The sequence below is a fragment of the Meriones unguiculatus genome, chromosome 14, assembly GCF_030254825.1.
Source record: "Meriones unguiculatus strain TT.TT164.6M chromosome 14, Bangor_MerUng_6.1, whole genome shotgun sequence".
Classification (NCBI taxonomy): domain Eukaryota; kingdom Metazoa; phylum Chordata; class Mammalia; order Rodentia; family Muridae; genus Meriones; species Meriones unguiculatus.
In genome coordinates, this window is record NC_083361.1 from 49,293,837 (window position 1) to 49,308,618 (window position 14,782).

The 14,782-nt window shown below is 40.6% G+C and overlaps 4 non-coding genes across 4 annotated transcripts; all 4 read right to left on the reverse strand.

Moving 5' to 3' along the window:
- Nucleotides 1–2,976: 2,976 nt before the first annotated feature.
- On the reverse strand, nt 2,977–3,041 carry LOC132647937 (small nucleolar RNA SNORD109A). The gene has a single exon (XR_009586277.1). It is a non-coding gene; the product is annotated as a small nucleolar RNA SNORD109A (small nucleolar RNA).
- Nucleotides 3,042–6,550: 3,509 nt separating this feature from the next.
- Nucleotides 6,551–6,615, reverse strand: LOC132647938 (small nucleolar RNA SNORD109A). Its single transcript, XR_009586278.1, has one exon. It is a non-coding gene; the product is annotated as a small nucleolar RNA SNORD109A (small nucleolar RNA).
- A 3,508-nt stretch (nt 6,616–10,123) lies between these two features.
- On the reverse strand, nt 10,124–10,188 carry LOC132647939 (small nucleolar RNA SNORD109A). Its single transcript, XR_009586279.1, has one exon. It is a non-coding gene; the product is annotated as a small nucleolar RNA SNORD109A (small nucleolar RNA).
- Nucleotides 10,189–13,698: 3,510 nt separating this feature from the next.
- Nucleotides 13,699–13,763, reverse strand: LOC132647940 (small nucleolar RNA SNORD109A). The gene has a single exon (XR_009586280.1). It is a non-coding gene; the product is annotated as a small nucleolar RNA SNORD109A (small nucleolar RNA).
- Nucleotides 13,764–14,782: the final 1,019 nt, after the last annotated feature.

Genomic DNA, 14,782 nt, shown 5'->3' on the forward strand with positions numbered 1-14,782 from the left:
TGGACAACAAAAAGCAACACACAGGCCAAGCTACATTTTGGTCCATATACATCACCAGGTATCCCACAGGACATTGACAGGGACAGGAGTTGGGTTCTGTGTGCCTGATTCCTGAACCTTCTCTTCGTATCACCTCTCATGTCATGTTTCTTCAAATGAACTCAACACCACCCAGTTTCCAAGATGAAGGAAGGCATTGCATTTAATACCAAAAATATTCTTAATTTTGTTTTGTTTTGTTCTGACAATGGACAACTAGATTTCTGGCTCAACATAATGCATAATCATTTATAAAAAGAATAAATATGGTTCATTCTCAGCTCTGTTTGAGTTTTCGAAAAATTTATGGCAATTCACTTGAATTTTAGAGGGCAAGATTGCATGTTTCCATGCTACTTACAAGGAAGTGAAAACGCATGGGTGGCTCTCTTAGTATCCACGCCAGAGGATCAAGGATAGATGAAATTTTTGAGGGTTATTGTTCTGTGCTCTAGGGGTCTAGACTCCTAACACCTTATCATCGTCCTTTGGGTTCCACACCTGTCAGGGCAGAAATAAGAGTTTAATTCTTTGAGCTTGAATGTCGATAAGGGAAGGAGCTGGGAGAAGGCTTTTCTTAGTACTTCTGGATATATTATTTAGAATTGGAAGCTTCAATGGTAGCTTCAAAAGAAAGTCAAATATGCCAATAACTTCACCCAACTGTTGGTTTTCCAAATCCACCTCAAAATACTAATGGTATTAGGTAGTATCCTTGTCACTTGCTTGGGTTGGGACTACCTAGCTAAGTCCCCTACAATGCCAGGGCCATAGCAAGTGTTCCACCATCAAGAGGCAAGACGAAGCCTAGGTTGTTTAGCCATGAGAGGGACGTTAAATAATTCTCATCTCTTGTGGTACACAGTAGGTAAATATTTAGTCAGGCGAGAATGCAGCCTGCCTACAAACAAAAGACACAATGGGAAGCAGCGTCACTTACCTGTCCTGCCAGAAGGGAAGCACCTCTCCAAGTTTTAGCCTGCAACATAATAAGTATGAAGGTTATCAGAAAAAGAAATGCGTCTAGGCAACCTTGACTTTCTAAAGTGTCCCGACCTTCAAGTCTGCCAGCAGTTCAGTCTTTCCCAGAACCAACTATTGAATTCATTTCCTCCCTTCCAATCCCCTCAGATTTTAGCCACTGTGGCAAGGATTTCTCCTCTTCTGATGACTTCCTCAGAAGCTATCTGTGAGAGCATCTTTGCCAGTGCCAACAGGCACATTGTGTACGCCTCTCAGTGGGCAGCGAGGAAGTTGGACAAAGCAAAGAAGAAGCAGTGCGTATAGCATTGCAGTATGGTCATTCTTAACTCCTCCTTTCTCAAAGTCAAAACGACCAAGTTGCACAGAGGTGAAAGTCAGTAAGCCCAATGGTATCTTTGAGATTTCAGGTTGTCATTGAAATTTGTCCTCTGTGCATGGAATTCTCTCCTTGTTTATCCAACAGAGTGTTCCATAATTGACTTTAGATTTCTTCCCTGCCATGCAACCTCATCTTGGAAGAGAGGAGAATCCAAAGGTAACTTTTTGTCTACATGTATGTTACCATGTCTCGATTCATGGAACTCAAGTCTTCCACTTGGAAGAGCATTGGAATCATCTACCATGCTTCAGGTTAAATCTGATGAAAAGAAGATGTTTTCTACGCACTAACTGACTAGCCCGTGGTCAAATACACTGGGTTGATTTTATCGAGTATGTTGTACTACACATCTGAGATTACATGATGTCCTTGATTGGATATTCAAGCTTCAACCATGGCTTTAGAAATTGTGTATCCAGCAAGTGTTACCAAGAGTCCTATGCTACAGCTTCGTAAAAGTCTGTTAGTAGTAAGATATATATATATATATATATATATATATATATATATATATATATATATACATATATGTGTGTGTCAGTTGTGAATTAATTGTGTTCATCATGAGGATGTTAAGAAGATTCAGTGTGTGGTTCTTTCTTGTTTCATTGAAGAGTTCGTGCATCTGATCCATTATCAGGATTGTGGGTCTACCAGCTAGCAACATGTTCTTTAGAAATATCTTTCCTTGTTTCATAAAGGAATAGTTGTTTTCATAGTTGTTATCCAATAGATCATCGGTAACACGCAAATTTTGTTAGAATAGATGATTTGCATCTGTGTGAGAGCGGCAATAAGAGGATGAATGTACCCAAAAGGAAAAGAAAAACAACAACAACAAGTAACAGAAAGCAAAGCCCAATTGTCATTTCTCATGATGGATCAACTGAGATGGTTTCCATGCGAGAAAGAGATAGGTAAACACAACATGCTCTGGAAGATTTTGGCAGCTAAGACATAAATGATGAACACCAATAAAACTAGGGAATGTCTCCAACAGGTGCCCTGGCTTCTCACCTAGCCATTATTATCTAGAATTTACCCAGCCTCCAACAGGAAAGACCATTTCAATTTTCCCTCTATATAAATTGAATGATCCTTTAATTATTAGTTATACGTCAGCCTTTACACAACTTTGGGAAAAGTGCGAGGGCAGTCATTGTCCTCCAATATTCTTGGGACTACTGGCATGAGCCCTAACCTCCCAGCCTGACACTTTACCACATATGTGCAAGGGTACATCGCCGGAGACTAGGAATGAGCAGCACGTTCGAATTCATCAGTTCTTACATATTTTTTGAGTACGTCACTTGCACCTACAGTCATCTCTACCTGATATATGTGCCTACTCCTATAGTAAAGGTTGTCTCCCTATCACTTGGAATCATTTCTATCTCTTTGAAAATAGAAAGCAATGAAGATTGTATCAAACCAAGTATGGGTATTGTTATGAGGCCTTTTTCGAAAAATCTCAGAATCTGATGCCATACTGCACAGTTCTCATCCTCTCTGAAGAGGGAAGAGTGCAAGGCAGGCTCTGAACTCCTCATGGGTCTCACGAGGACCTCATATCTGGACCTCAGATCGCATCTGTTCAAGTCAGTCAACGTCCTCAGAGACCTGTTGTCATCATAGATCCAGAAAGGCCTTCGCTCAACACATGAGTTTTCACCTACCAAGTGAAATCCCAGAGAGCTAGACTCCTGGGCCTTGACAAGGAAGTTCAAAACTGTGCAGGAGGCATGTAGCTCATTCTGTCAAAGGTTCTGGGGAAACACAGAGGACAGGATTAAAGAGCCTTTCCCCTTTGACACCATATGAGAAAAATAGAGGTCAACACATTGCCTTTGGTGGGTGTCACTGGCCCCAAATCGGGTACCTGTGAATGTTCCTTGAATTTATGTATTTAATCTTTACAACAAAGATTTGGTAAGAATAAAGAAAACATTCAAGAAAGCAAAATGACTTTTTTCCTATCTAGATAAGATTTTTTCAACATCCTAATTTGCGGTTTTGATTCTATCCTCATCATGTTAACCCGCCTTTACACTTCCTCCTCAGGTTCCCTGTCTTCCATGTATGTTCCTCTCCATCTTACAGTGCACAGTATTGAGCCTTCCAGTTGTCCTGCAATTGTCAATGCTCTGGAGGATTTTGTGATGTATGTCGCATGACCACCAGCTCCTTCCATATTTCCTTGGACAACAAAAAGCAACACACAGGCCAAGCTATATTTTGGTCCATATACATCACCAGGTATCCCACAGGACATTGACAGGGACAGGAGTTGGGTTCTGTGTGCCTGATTCCTGAACCTTCTCTTCTTATCACCTCTCATGTCATGTTTCTTCAAATGAACTCAACACCACCCAGGTTCCAAGATGAAGGAAGGCATTGCATTTAATACCAAAAATATTCTTAGTTTTGTTTTGTTTTGTTCTGACAATGGACAACTAGATTTCTGGCTCAACATAATCCATAATCATTTATAAAAAGAATAAATATGGTTCATTGTCAGCTCTGTTTGGGTTTTTGAAAACTTTATGGCAATTCACCTGAATTTTAGAGGGCAAGATTGCATGTTTCCATGCTACTTACAAGGAAGTGAAAACGCATGGGTTGCTCTCTTAGTATCCACGCCAGAGGATCAAGGATAGATGAAATTTGTGAGGGTTATTGTTCTGTGCTCTAGGGGTCTAGACTCCTAACACCCTATCATCTTCCTTTGGGTTCCACACCTGTCAGGGCAGAAATAAAAGTTTAATTCTTTGAGCATGAATGTTGATAAGGGAAGGAGCTGGGAGAAGGCTCCTTATCAATTATTTAGAATTGGAAGCTTCAATGGTAGCTTCAAAAGAAAGTCAAATATGCCAATAACTTCACCCAACTGTTGGTTTTCCAAATGCACCTCAAAATACTAATGGTATTAGTTAGTATCCTTGTCACTTGCTTGGGTTTGGTCTACCTAGCTAAGTCCCCTACAATGCCAGGGCCATAGCAAGTGTTCCACCATCAACAGGCAAGATGAAGCCTAGGTTGTTTAGCCATGAGAGGGATGTTAAATAAATCTCATCTCTTGTGGTACACAGTAGGTAAATATTTCGTCAGGCGAGAATGCAGCCTGTCTACAAACAAAAGACACAATGGGAAGCAGCATCACTTACCTGTCCTGCCAGAAGGGAAGCACCTCTCCAAGTTTTAGCCTGCAACATAATAAGTATGAAGGTTATCAGAAAATGAAATGCGTCTAGGCAACCTTGACTTTCTAAAGTGTCCCGACCTTCAAGTCTGCCAGCAGTTCAGTCTTATCCAGAACCAACTATTGAATTCATTTCCTCCCTTCCAATCCCCTCAGATTTTAGCCACTGTGGCAAGGATTTCTCTTCTTCTGATGACTTCCTCAGAAGCTCTCTGTGAGAGCATCTTTGCCAGTGCCAGCAGGCACAGTGTGGACGCCTCTCAGTGGGCAGCGAGGAAGTTGGACAAAGCAAAGAAGAAGCAGTGAGTATAGCATTGCAGTATGGTCATTCTTAACTCCTCCTTTCTCAAAGTCAAAACGACCAAGTTGCACAGAGGTGAAAGTCAGTAAGCCCAATGGTATCTTTGAGATTTCAGGTTGTCATTGAAATTTAACCTCTGTGCATGGAATTCTCTCCTTGTTTATCCAACAGAGTGTTCCATAATTGACTTTAGATTTCTTCCCTGCCATGCAACCTCATCTTGGAAGAGAGGGGAATCCAAAGGTACCTTTTTGTCTACATGTATGTTACCATGTCTCGATTCATAAAAACTCAAGTCTTCCACTTGGAAGAGCGTTGGAATCATCTACCATGCTTCAGGTTAAATCTGATGAAAAGAAGATGTTTTCTACGCACTAACTGACTAGCCCGTGGTCAAATACACATGGGTTGCTTTTTATCGAGTATGTTGTACTACACATCTGAGATTACATGATGTCCTTGATTGGATATTCAAGCTTCAAACATGGCTTTAGAAATTGTGTATCCAGCAAGTGTTACCAAGAGTCCTATGCTACAGCTTCGTAAAAGTCTGTTAGTAGTAAGATATATATATATATATATATATATATATATATATATATATATATATACATATATGTGTGTGTCAGTTCTGAATTAATTGTGTTCATCATGAGGATGTTAAGAAGATTCAGTGTGTGGTTCTTTCTTGTTTCATTGAAGAGTTAGCGCATCTGATCCATTATCAGGATTGTGGGTCTACCAGCTAGCAACATGTTCTTTAGAAATATCTTTCCTTGTTTCATAAAGGAATAGTTGTTTTCATAGATCTTGGGTAACACGCAAATTTTGTTAGAATAGATGATTTGCATCTGTGTGAGAGCGGCAATAAGAGGATGAATGTACCCAGGAGGAAAAGAAAAACAACAACAACAAGTAACAGAAAGCAAAGCCCAATTGTCATTTCTCATGATGGATCAACTGAGATGGTTTCCATGCGAGAAAGAGATAGGTAAACACAACATGCTCTGGAAGATTTTGGCAGCTAAGACATAAATGATGAACACCAATAAAACTAGGGAATGTCTCAAACAGGTGCCCTGGTTTCTCACCTAGCCATTATTATCTAGAATTTACCAAGCCTCCAACAGGAAAGACCATTTCAATTTTCCCTCTATATAAATTGAATGATCCTTTAATTATTAGTTATACGTCAGCCTTTACACAACTTTGGGAAAAGTGCGAGGGCAGTCATTGTCCTCCAATATTCTTGGGACTACTGGCATGAGCCCTAACCTCCCAGCCTGACACTTTACCACATATGTGCAAGGGTACATCGCCGGAGACTAGGAATGAGCAGCACGTTCGAATTCATCAGTTCTTACATATTTTTTGAGTACGTCATTTGCACCTACAGTCATCTCTACCTGATATATGTGCCTACTCCTATAGTAAAGGTTGTCTCCCTATCACTTGGAATCATTTCTATCTCTTTGAAAATAGAAAGCAATGAAGATTGTATCAAACCAAGTATGGGTATTGTTATGAGGCCGTTTTCGAAAAATCTCAGAATCTGATGCCATACTGCACAGTTCTCATCCTCTCTGAAGAGGGAAGAGTGCAAGGCAGGCTATGAACTCCTCATGGGTCTCACGAGGACCTCATATCTGGACCTCAGATCGCATCTGTTCAAGTCAGTCAACGTCCTCAGAGACCTGTTGTCATCATAGATCCAGAAAGGCCTTCGCTCAACACATGAGTTTTCACCTACCAAGTGAAACCCCAGAGAGCTAGACTCCTGGGCCTTGACAAGAAAGTTCAAAACTGTGCAGGAGGCATGTAGCTCATTCTGTCAAAGGTTTTGGGGAAAAACAGAGGACAGGATTAAAGAGCCTTTCCCCTTTGACACCATATGAGAAAAATAGAGGTCAACACATTGCCTTTGGTGGGTGTCACTGGCCCCAAATCGGGTACCTGTGAATGTTCCTTGAATTTATGTATTTAATCTTTACAACAAAGATTTGGTAAGAATAGAGAAAACATTCAAGAAAGCAAAATGACTTTTTTCCTATCTAGATAAGATTTTTCAACATCCTAATTTGCGGTTTTGATTCAATGCTCGTCATGTTAGTTGCCTTTACACTTCCTCCTCAGGTTCCCTGTCTTCCATGTATGTTCCTCTCCATCTTACAGTGCACAGTATTGAGCCTTCCAGTTGTCCTGCAATTGTCAATGCTCTGGAGGATTTTGTGATGTATGTCCCATGACCACCAGCTCCTTCCATATTTCCTTGGACAACAAAAAGCAACACACAGGCCAAGCTATATTTTGGTCCATATATATCACCAGGTATCCCACAGGACATTGACAGGGACAGGAGTTGGTTTCTGTGTGCCTGATTCCTGAACCTTCTCTTCTTATCACCTCTCATGTCATGTTTCTTCAAATGAACTCAACACCACCCAGGTTCCAAGATGAAGGAAGGCATTGCATTTAATACCAAAAATATTCTTAGTTTTGTTTTGTTTTGTTCTGACAATGGACAACTAGATTTCTGGCTCAACATAATCCATAATCATTTATAAAAAGAATAAATATGGTTCATTGTCAGCTCTGTTTGGGTTTTTGAAAACTTTATGGCAATTCACCTGAATTTTAGAGGGCAAGATTGCATGTTTCCATGCTACTTACAAGGAAGTGAAAACGCATGGGTTGCTCTCTTAGTATCCACGCCAGAGGATCAAGGATAGATGAAATTTTTGAGGGTTATTGTTCTGTGCTCTAGGGGTCTAGACTCCTAACACCCTATCATCTTCCTTTGGGTTCCACACCTGTCAGGGCAGAAATAAAAGTTTAATTCTTTGAGCTTGAATGTCGATAAGGGAAGGAGCTGGGAGAAGGCTTTTCTTAGTACTTCTGGATATATTATTTAGAATTGGAAGCTTCAATGGTAGCTTCAAAAGAAAGTCAAATATGCAAATAACTTCACCCAACTGTTGGTTTTCCAAATGCACCTCAAAATACTAATGGTATTAGTTAGTATCCTTGTCACTTGCTTGGGTTTGGTCTACCTAGCTAAGTCCCCTACAATGCCAGGGCCATAGCAAGTGTTCCACCATCAATAGGCAAGATGAAGCCTAGGTTGTTTAGCCATGAGAGGGATGTTAAATAAATCTCATCTCTTGTGGTACACAGTAGGTAAATATTTCGTCAGGCGAGAATGCAGCCTGTCTACAAACAAAAGACACAATGGGAAGCAGCGTCACTTACCTGTCCTGCCAGAAGGGAAGCACCTCTCCAAGTTTTAGCCTGCAACATAATAAGTATGAAGGTTATCAGAAAATGAAATGCGTCTAGGCAACCTTGACTTTCTAAAGTGTCCCGACCTTCAAGTCTGCCAGCAGTTCAGTCTTTCCCAGAACCAACTATTGAATTCATTTCCTCCCTTCCAATCCCCTCAGATTTTAGCCACTGTGGCAAGGATTTCTCTTCTTCTGATGACTTCCTCAGAAGCTGTCTGTGAGAGCATCTTTGCCAGTGCCAGCAGGCACAGTGTGGACGCCTCTCAGTGGGCAGCGAGGAAGTTGGACAAAGCAGAGCAGAAGCAGTGAGTATAGCATTGCAGTATGGTCATTCTTAACTCCTCCTTTCTCAAAGTCAAAACGACCAAGTTGCACAGAGGTGAAAGTCAGTAAGCCCAATGGTATCTTTGAGATTTCAGGGTGTCATTGAAATTTAACCTCTGTGCATGGAATTCTCTCCTTGTTTATCCAACAGAGTGTTCCATAATTGACTTTGGATTTCTTCCCTGCCATGCAACCTCATCTTGGAAGAGAGGGGAATCCAAAGGTACCTTTTGGTCTACATGTATGTTACCATGTCTCGATTCATAAAAACTCAAGTCTTCCACTTGGAAGAGCGTTGGAATCATCTACCATGCTTCAGGTTAAATCTGATGAAAAGAAGATGTTTTCTACGCACTAACTAACTAGCCCGTGGTCAAATACACATGGGTTGCTTTTTATTGAGTATGTTGTACTACACATCTGAGATTACATGATGTCCTTGATTGGATATTCAAGCTTCAAACATGGCTTTAGATATTGTGTATCCAGCAAGTGTTACCAAGAGTCCTATGCTACAGCTTCCTAAAAGTCTGTTAGTAGTAAGATATATATATATATATATATATATATACATATATACATATATGTGTGTGTCAGTTCTGAATTAATTGTGTTCATCATGAGGATGTTAAGAAGATTTAGTGTGTGGTTCTTTCTTGTTTCATTGAAGAGTTAGCGCATCTGATCCATTATCAGGATTGTGGGTCTACCAGCTAGCAACATGTTCTTTAGAAATATCTTTCCTTGTTTCATAAAGGAATAGTTGTTTTCATAGATCTTGGGTAACACGCAAATTTTGTTAGAATAGATGATTTGCATCTGTGTGAGAGCGGCAATAAGAGGATGAATGTACCCAGGAGGAAAAGAAAAACAACAACAACAAGTAACAGAAAGCAAAGCCCAATTGTCATTTCTCATGATGGATCAACTGAGATGGTTTCCATGCAAGAAAGAGATAGGTAAACACAACATGCTCTGGAAGATTTTGGCAGCTAAGACATAAATGATGAACACCAATAAAACTAGGGAATGTCTCAAACAGGTGCCCTGGTTTCTCACCTAGCCATTATTATCTAGAATTTACCCAGCCTCCAACAGGAAAGACCATTTCAATTTTCCCTCTATATAAATTGAATGATCCTTTAATTATTAGTTATACGTCAGCCTTTTCACAACTTTGGGAAAAGTGCGAGGGCAGTCATTGTCCTCCAATATTCTTGGGACTACTGGCATGAGCCCTAACCTCCCAGCCTGACACTTTACCACATATGTGCAAGGGTACATCGCCGGAGACTAGGAATGAGCAGCACGTTCTAATTCATCAGTTCTTACATATTTTTTGAGTACGTCATTTGCACCTACAGTCATCTCTACCTGATATATGTGCCTACTCCTATAGTAAAGGTTGTCTCCCTATCACTTGGAATCATTTCTATCTCTTTGAAAATAGAAAGCAATGAAGATTGTATCAAACCAAGTATGGGTATTGTTATGAGGCCTTTTTCGAAAAATCTCAGAATCTGATGCCATACTGCACAGTTCTCATCCTCTCTGAAGAGGGAAGAGTGCAAGGCAGGCTCTGAACTCCTCATGGGTCTCACGAGGACCTCATATCTGGACCTCAGATCGCATCTGTTCAAGTCAGTCAACGTCCTCAGAGACCTGTTGTCATCATAGATCCAGAAAGGCCTTCGCTCAACACATGAGTTTTCACCTACCAAGTGAAATCCCAGAGAGTTAGACTCCTGGGCCTTGACAAGGAAGTTCAAAACTGTGCAGGAGGCATGTAGCTCATTCTGTCAAAGGTTTTGGGGAAACACAGAGGACAGGATTAAAGAGCCTTTCCCCTTTGACACCATATGAGAAAAATAGAGGTCAACACATTGCCTTTGGTGGGTGTCACTGGCCCCAAATCGGGTACCTGTGAATGTTCCTTGAATTTATGTATTTAATCTTTACAACAAAGATTTGGTAAGAATAGAGAAAACATTCAAGAAAGCAAAATGACTTTTTTCCTATCTAGATAAGATTTTTCAACATCCTAATTTGCGGTTTTGATTCAATGCTCGTCATGTTAACCCGCCTTTACACATCCTCCTCAGGTTCCCTGTCTTCCATGTATGTTCCTCTCCATCTTACAGTACACAGTATTGAGCCTTCCAGTTGTCCTGCAATTGTCAATGCTCTGGAGGATTTTGTGATGTATGTCCCATGACCACCAGCTCCTTCCATATTTCCTTGGACAACAAAAAGCAACACACAGGCCAAGCTATATTTTGGTCCATATACATCACCAGGTATCCCACAGGACATTGACAGGGACAGGAGTTGGGTTCTGTGTGCCTGATTCCTGAACCTTCTCTTCTTATCACCTCTCATGTCATGTTTCTTCAAATGAACTCAACACCACCCAGGTTCCAAGATGAAGGAAGGCATTGCATTTAATACCAAAAATATTCTTAGTTTTGTTTTGTTTTGTTCTGACAATGGACAACTAGATTTCTGGCTCAACATAATCCATAATCATTTATAAAAAGAATAAATATGGTTCATTGTCAGCTCTGTTTGGGTTTTTGAAAACTTTATGGCAATTCACCTGAATTTTAGAGGGCAAGATTGCATGTTTCCATGCTACTTACAAGGAAGTGAAAACGCATGGGTTGCTCTCTTAGTATCCACGCCAGAGGATCAATGATAGATGAAATTTGTGAGGGTTATTGTTCTGTGCTCTAGGGGTCTAGACTCCTAACACCCTATCATCTTCCTTTGGGTTCCACACCTGTCAGGGCAGAAATAAAAGTTTAATTCTTTGAGCTTGAATGTCGATAAGGGAAGGAGCTGGGAGAAGGCTTTTCTTAGTACTTCTGGATATATTATTTAGAATTGGAAGCTTCAATGGTAGCTTCAAAAGAAAGTCAAATATGCCAATAACTTCACCCAACTGTTGGTTTTCCAAATGCACCTCAAAATACTAATGGTATTAGTTAGTATCCTTGTCACTTGCTTGGGTTTGGTCTACCTAGCTAAGTCCCCTACAATGCCAGGGCCATAGCAAGTGTTCCACCATCAACAGGCAAGATGAAGCCTAGGTTGTTTAGCCATGAGAGGGATGTTAAATAAATCTCATCTCTTGTGGTACACAGTAGGTAAATATTTCGTCAGGCGAGAATGCAGCCTGTCTACAAACAAAAGACACAATGGGAAGCAGCGTCACTTACCTGTCCTGCCAGAAGGGAAGCACCTCTCCAAGTTTTAGCCTGCAACATAATAAGTATGAAGGTTATCAGAAAAGGAAATGCGTCTAGGCAACCTTGACTTTCTAAAGTGTCCCGACCTTCAAGTCTGCCAGCACTTCAGTCTTTCCCAGAACCAACTATTGAATTCATTTCCTCCCTTCCAATCCCCTCAGATTTTAGCCACTGTGGCAAGGATTTCTCTTCTTCTGATGACTTCCTCAGAAGCTGTCTGTGAGAGCATCTTTGCCAGTGCCAGCAGGCACAGTGTGGACGCCTCTCAGTGGGCAGCGAGGAAGTTGGACAAAGCAAAGAAGAAGCAGTGAGTATAGCATTGCAGTATGGTCATTCTTAACTCCTCCTTTCTCAAAGTCAAAACGACCAAGTTGCACAGAGGTGAAAGTCAGTTAGCCCAATGGTATCTTTGAGATTTCAGGGTGTCATAGAAATTTGTCCTCTGTGCATGGAATTCTCTCCTTGTTTATCCAACAGAGCGTTCCATAATTGACTTTAGATTTCTTCCCTGCCATGCAACCTCATCTTGGAAGAGAGGGGAATCCAAAGGTACCTTTTTGTCTACATGTATGTTACCAAACTCGATTCATAAAAACTCAAGTCTTCCACTTGGAAGAGCGTTGGAATCATCTACCATGCTTCAGGTTAAATCTGATGAAAAGAAGATGTTTTCTACGCACTAACTGACTAGCCCGTGGTCAAATACACATGGGTTGCTTTTTATCGAGTATGTTGTACTACACATCTGAGATTACATGATGTCCTTGATTGGATATTCAAGCTTCAAACATGGCTTTAGAAATTGTGTATCCAGCAAGTGTTACCAAGAGTCCTATGCTACAGCTTCGTAAAAGTCTGTTAGTAGTAAGATATATATATATATATATATATATATATATATATATACATATATGTGTGTGTCAGTTCTGAATTAATTGTGTTCATCATGAGGAAGTTAAGAAGATTCAGTGTGTGGTTCTTTCTTGTTTCATTGAAGAGTTTGCGCATCTGATCCATTATCAGGATTGTGGGTCTACCAGCTAGCAACATGTTCTTTAGAAATATCTTTCCTTGTTTCATAAAGGAATAGTTGTTTTCATAGATCTTGGGTAACACCCAAATTTTGTTAGAATAGATGATTTGCATCTGTGTGAGAGCGGCAATAAGAGGATGAATGTACCCAGGAGGAAAAGAAAAACAACAACAACAAGTAACAGAAAGCAAAGCCCAATTGTCATTTCTCATGATGGATCAACTGAGATGGTTTCCATGCGAGAAAGAGATAGGTAAACACAACATGCTCTGTGAGATTTTGGCAGCTAAGACATAAATGATGAACACCAATAAAACTAGGGAATGTCTCAAACAGGTGCCCTGGTTTCTCACCTAGCCATTATTATCTAGAATTTACCCAGCCTCCAACAGGAAAGACCATTTCAATTTTCCCTCTATATAAATTGAATGATCCTTTAATTATTAGTTATACGTCAGCCTTCACACAACTTTGGGAAAAGTGCGAGGGCAGTCATTGTCCTCCAATATTCTTGGGACTACTGGCATGAGCTCTAACCTCCCAGCCTGACACTTTACCACATATGTGCAAGGGTACATCGCCGGAGACTAGGAATGAGCAGCACGTTCTAATTCATCAGTTCTTACATATTTTTTGAGTACGTCATTTGCACCTACAGTCATCTCTACCTGATATATGTGCCTACTCCTATAGTAAAGGTTGTCTCCCTATCACTTGGAATCATTTCTATCTCTTTGAAAATAGAAAGCAATGAAGATTGTATCAAACCAAGTATGGGTATTGTTATGAGGCCTTTTTCAAAAAATCTCAGAATCTGATGCCATACTGCACAGTTCTCATCCTCTCTGAAGAGGGAAGAGTGCAAGGCAGGCTCTGAACTCCTCATGGGTCTCACGAGGACCTCATATCTGGACCTCAGATCGCATCTGTTCAAGTCAGTCAACGTCCTCAGAGACCTGTTGTCATCATAGATCCAGAAAGGCCTTCGCTCAACACATGAGTTTTCACCTACCAAGTGAAACCCCAGAGAGCTAGACTCCTGGGCCTTGACAAGGAAGATCAAAACTGTGCAGGAGGCATGTAGCTCATTCTGTCAAAGGTTCTGGGGAAACACAGAGGACAGGATTAAAGAGCCTTTCCCCTTTGACACCATATGAGAAAAATAGAGGTCAACACATTGCCTTTGGTGGGTGTCACTGGCCCCAAATCGGGTACCTGTGAATGTTCCCTGAACTTATGTATTTAATCTTTACAACAAAGATTTGGTAAGAATAGAGAAAACATTCAAGAAAGCAAAATGACTTTTTTTCCTATCTAGATAAGATTTTTTCAACATCCTTATTTGCGGTTTTGATTCTATGCTCTTCATGTTAACCCGCCTTTACACTTCCTACTCCTGTTCCCTGTCTTCCATGTATGTTCCTCTCCATCTTACAGTGCCCAGTATTGAGCCTTCCAGTTGTCCTGCAATTGTCAATGCTCTGGAGGATTTTGTGATGTATGTCGCATGACCACCAGCTCCTTCCATATTTCCTTGGACAACAAAAAGCAACACACAGGCCAAGCTATATTTTGGTCCATATACATCACCAGGTATCCCACAGGACATTGACAGGGACAGGAGTTGGGTTCTGTGTGCCTGATTCCTGAACCTTCTCTTCTTATCACCTCTCATGTCATGTTTCTTCAAATGAACTCAACACCACCCAGGTTCCAAGATGAAGGAAGGCATTGCATTTAATACCAAAAATATTCTTAGTTTTGTTTTGTTTTGTTCTGACAATGGACAACTAGATTTCTGGCTCAACATAATCCATAATCATTTATAAAAAGAATAAATATGGTTCATTGTCAGCTCTGTTTGGGTTTTTGAAAACTTTATGGCAATTCACCTGAATTTTAGAGGGCAAGATTGCATGTTTCCATGCTACTTACAAGGAAGTGAAAACGCATGGGTTGCTCTCTTAGTATCCACGCCAGAGGATCAATGATAG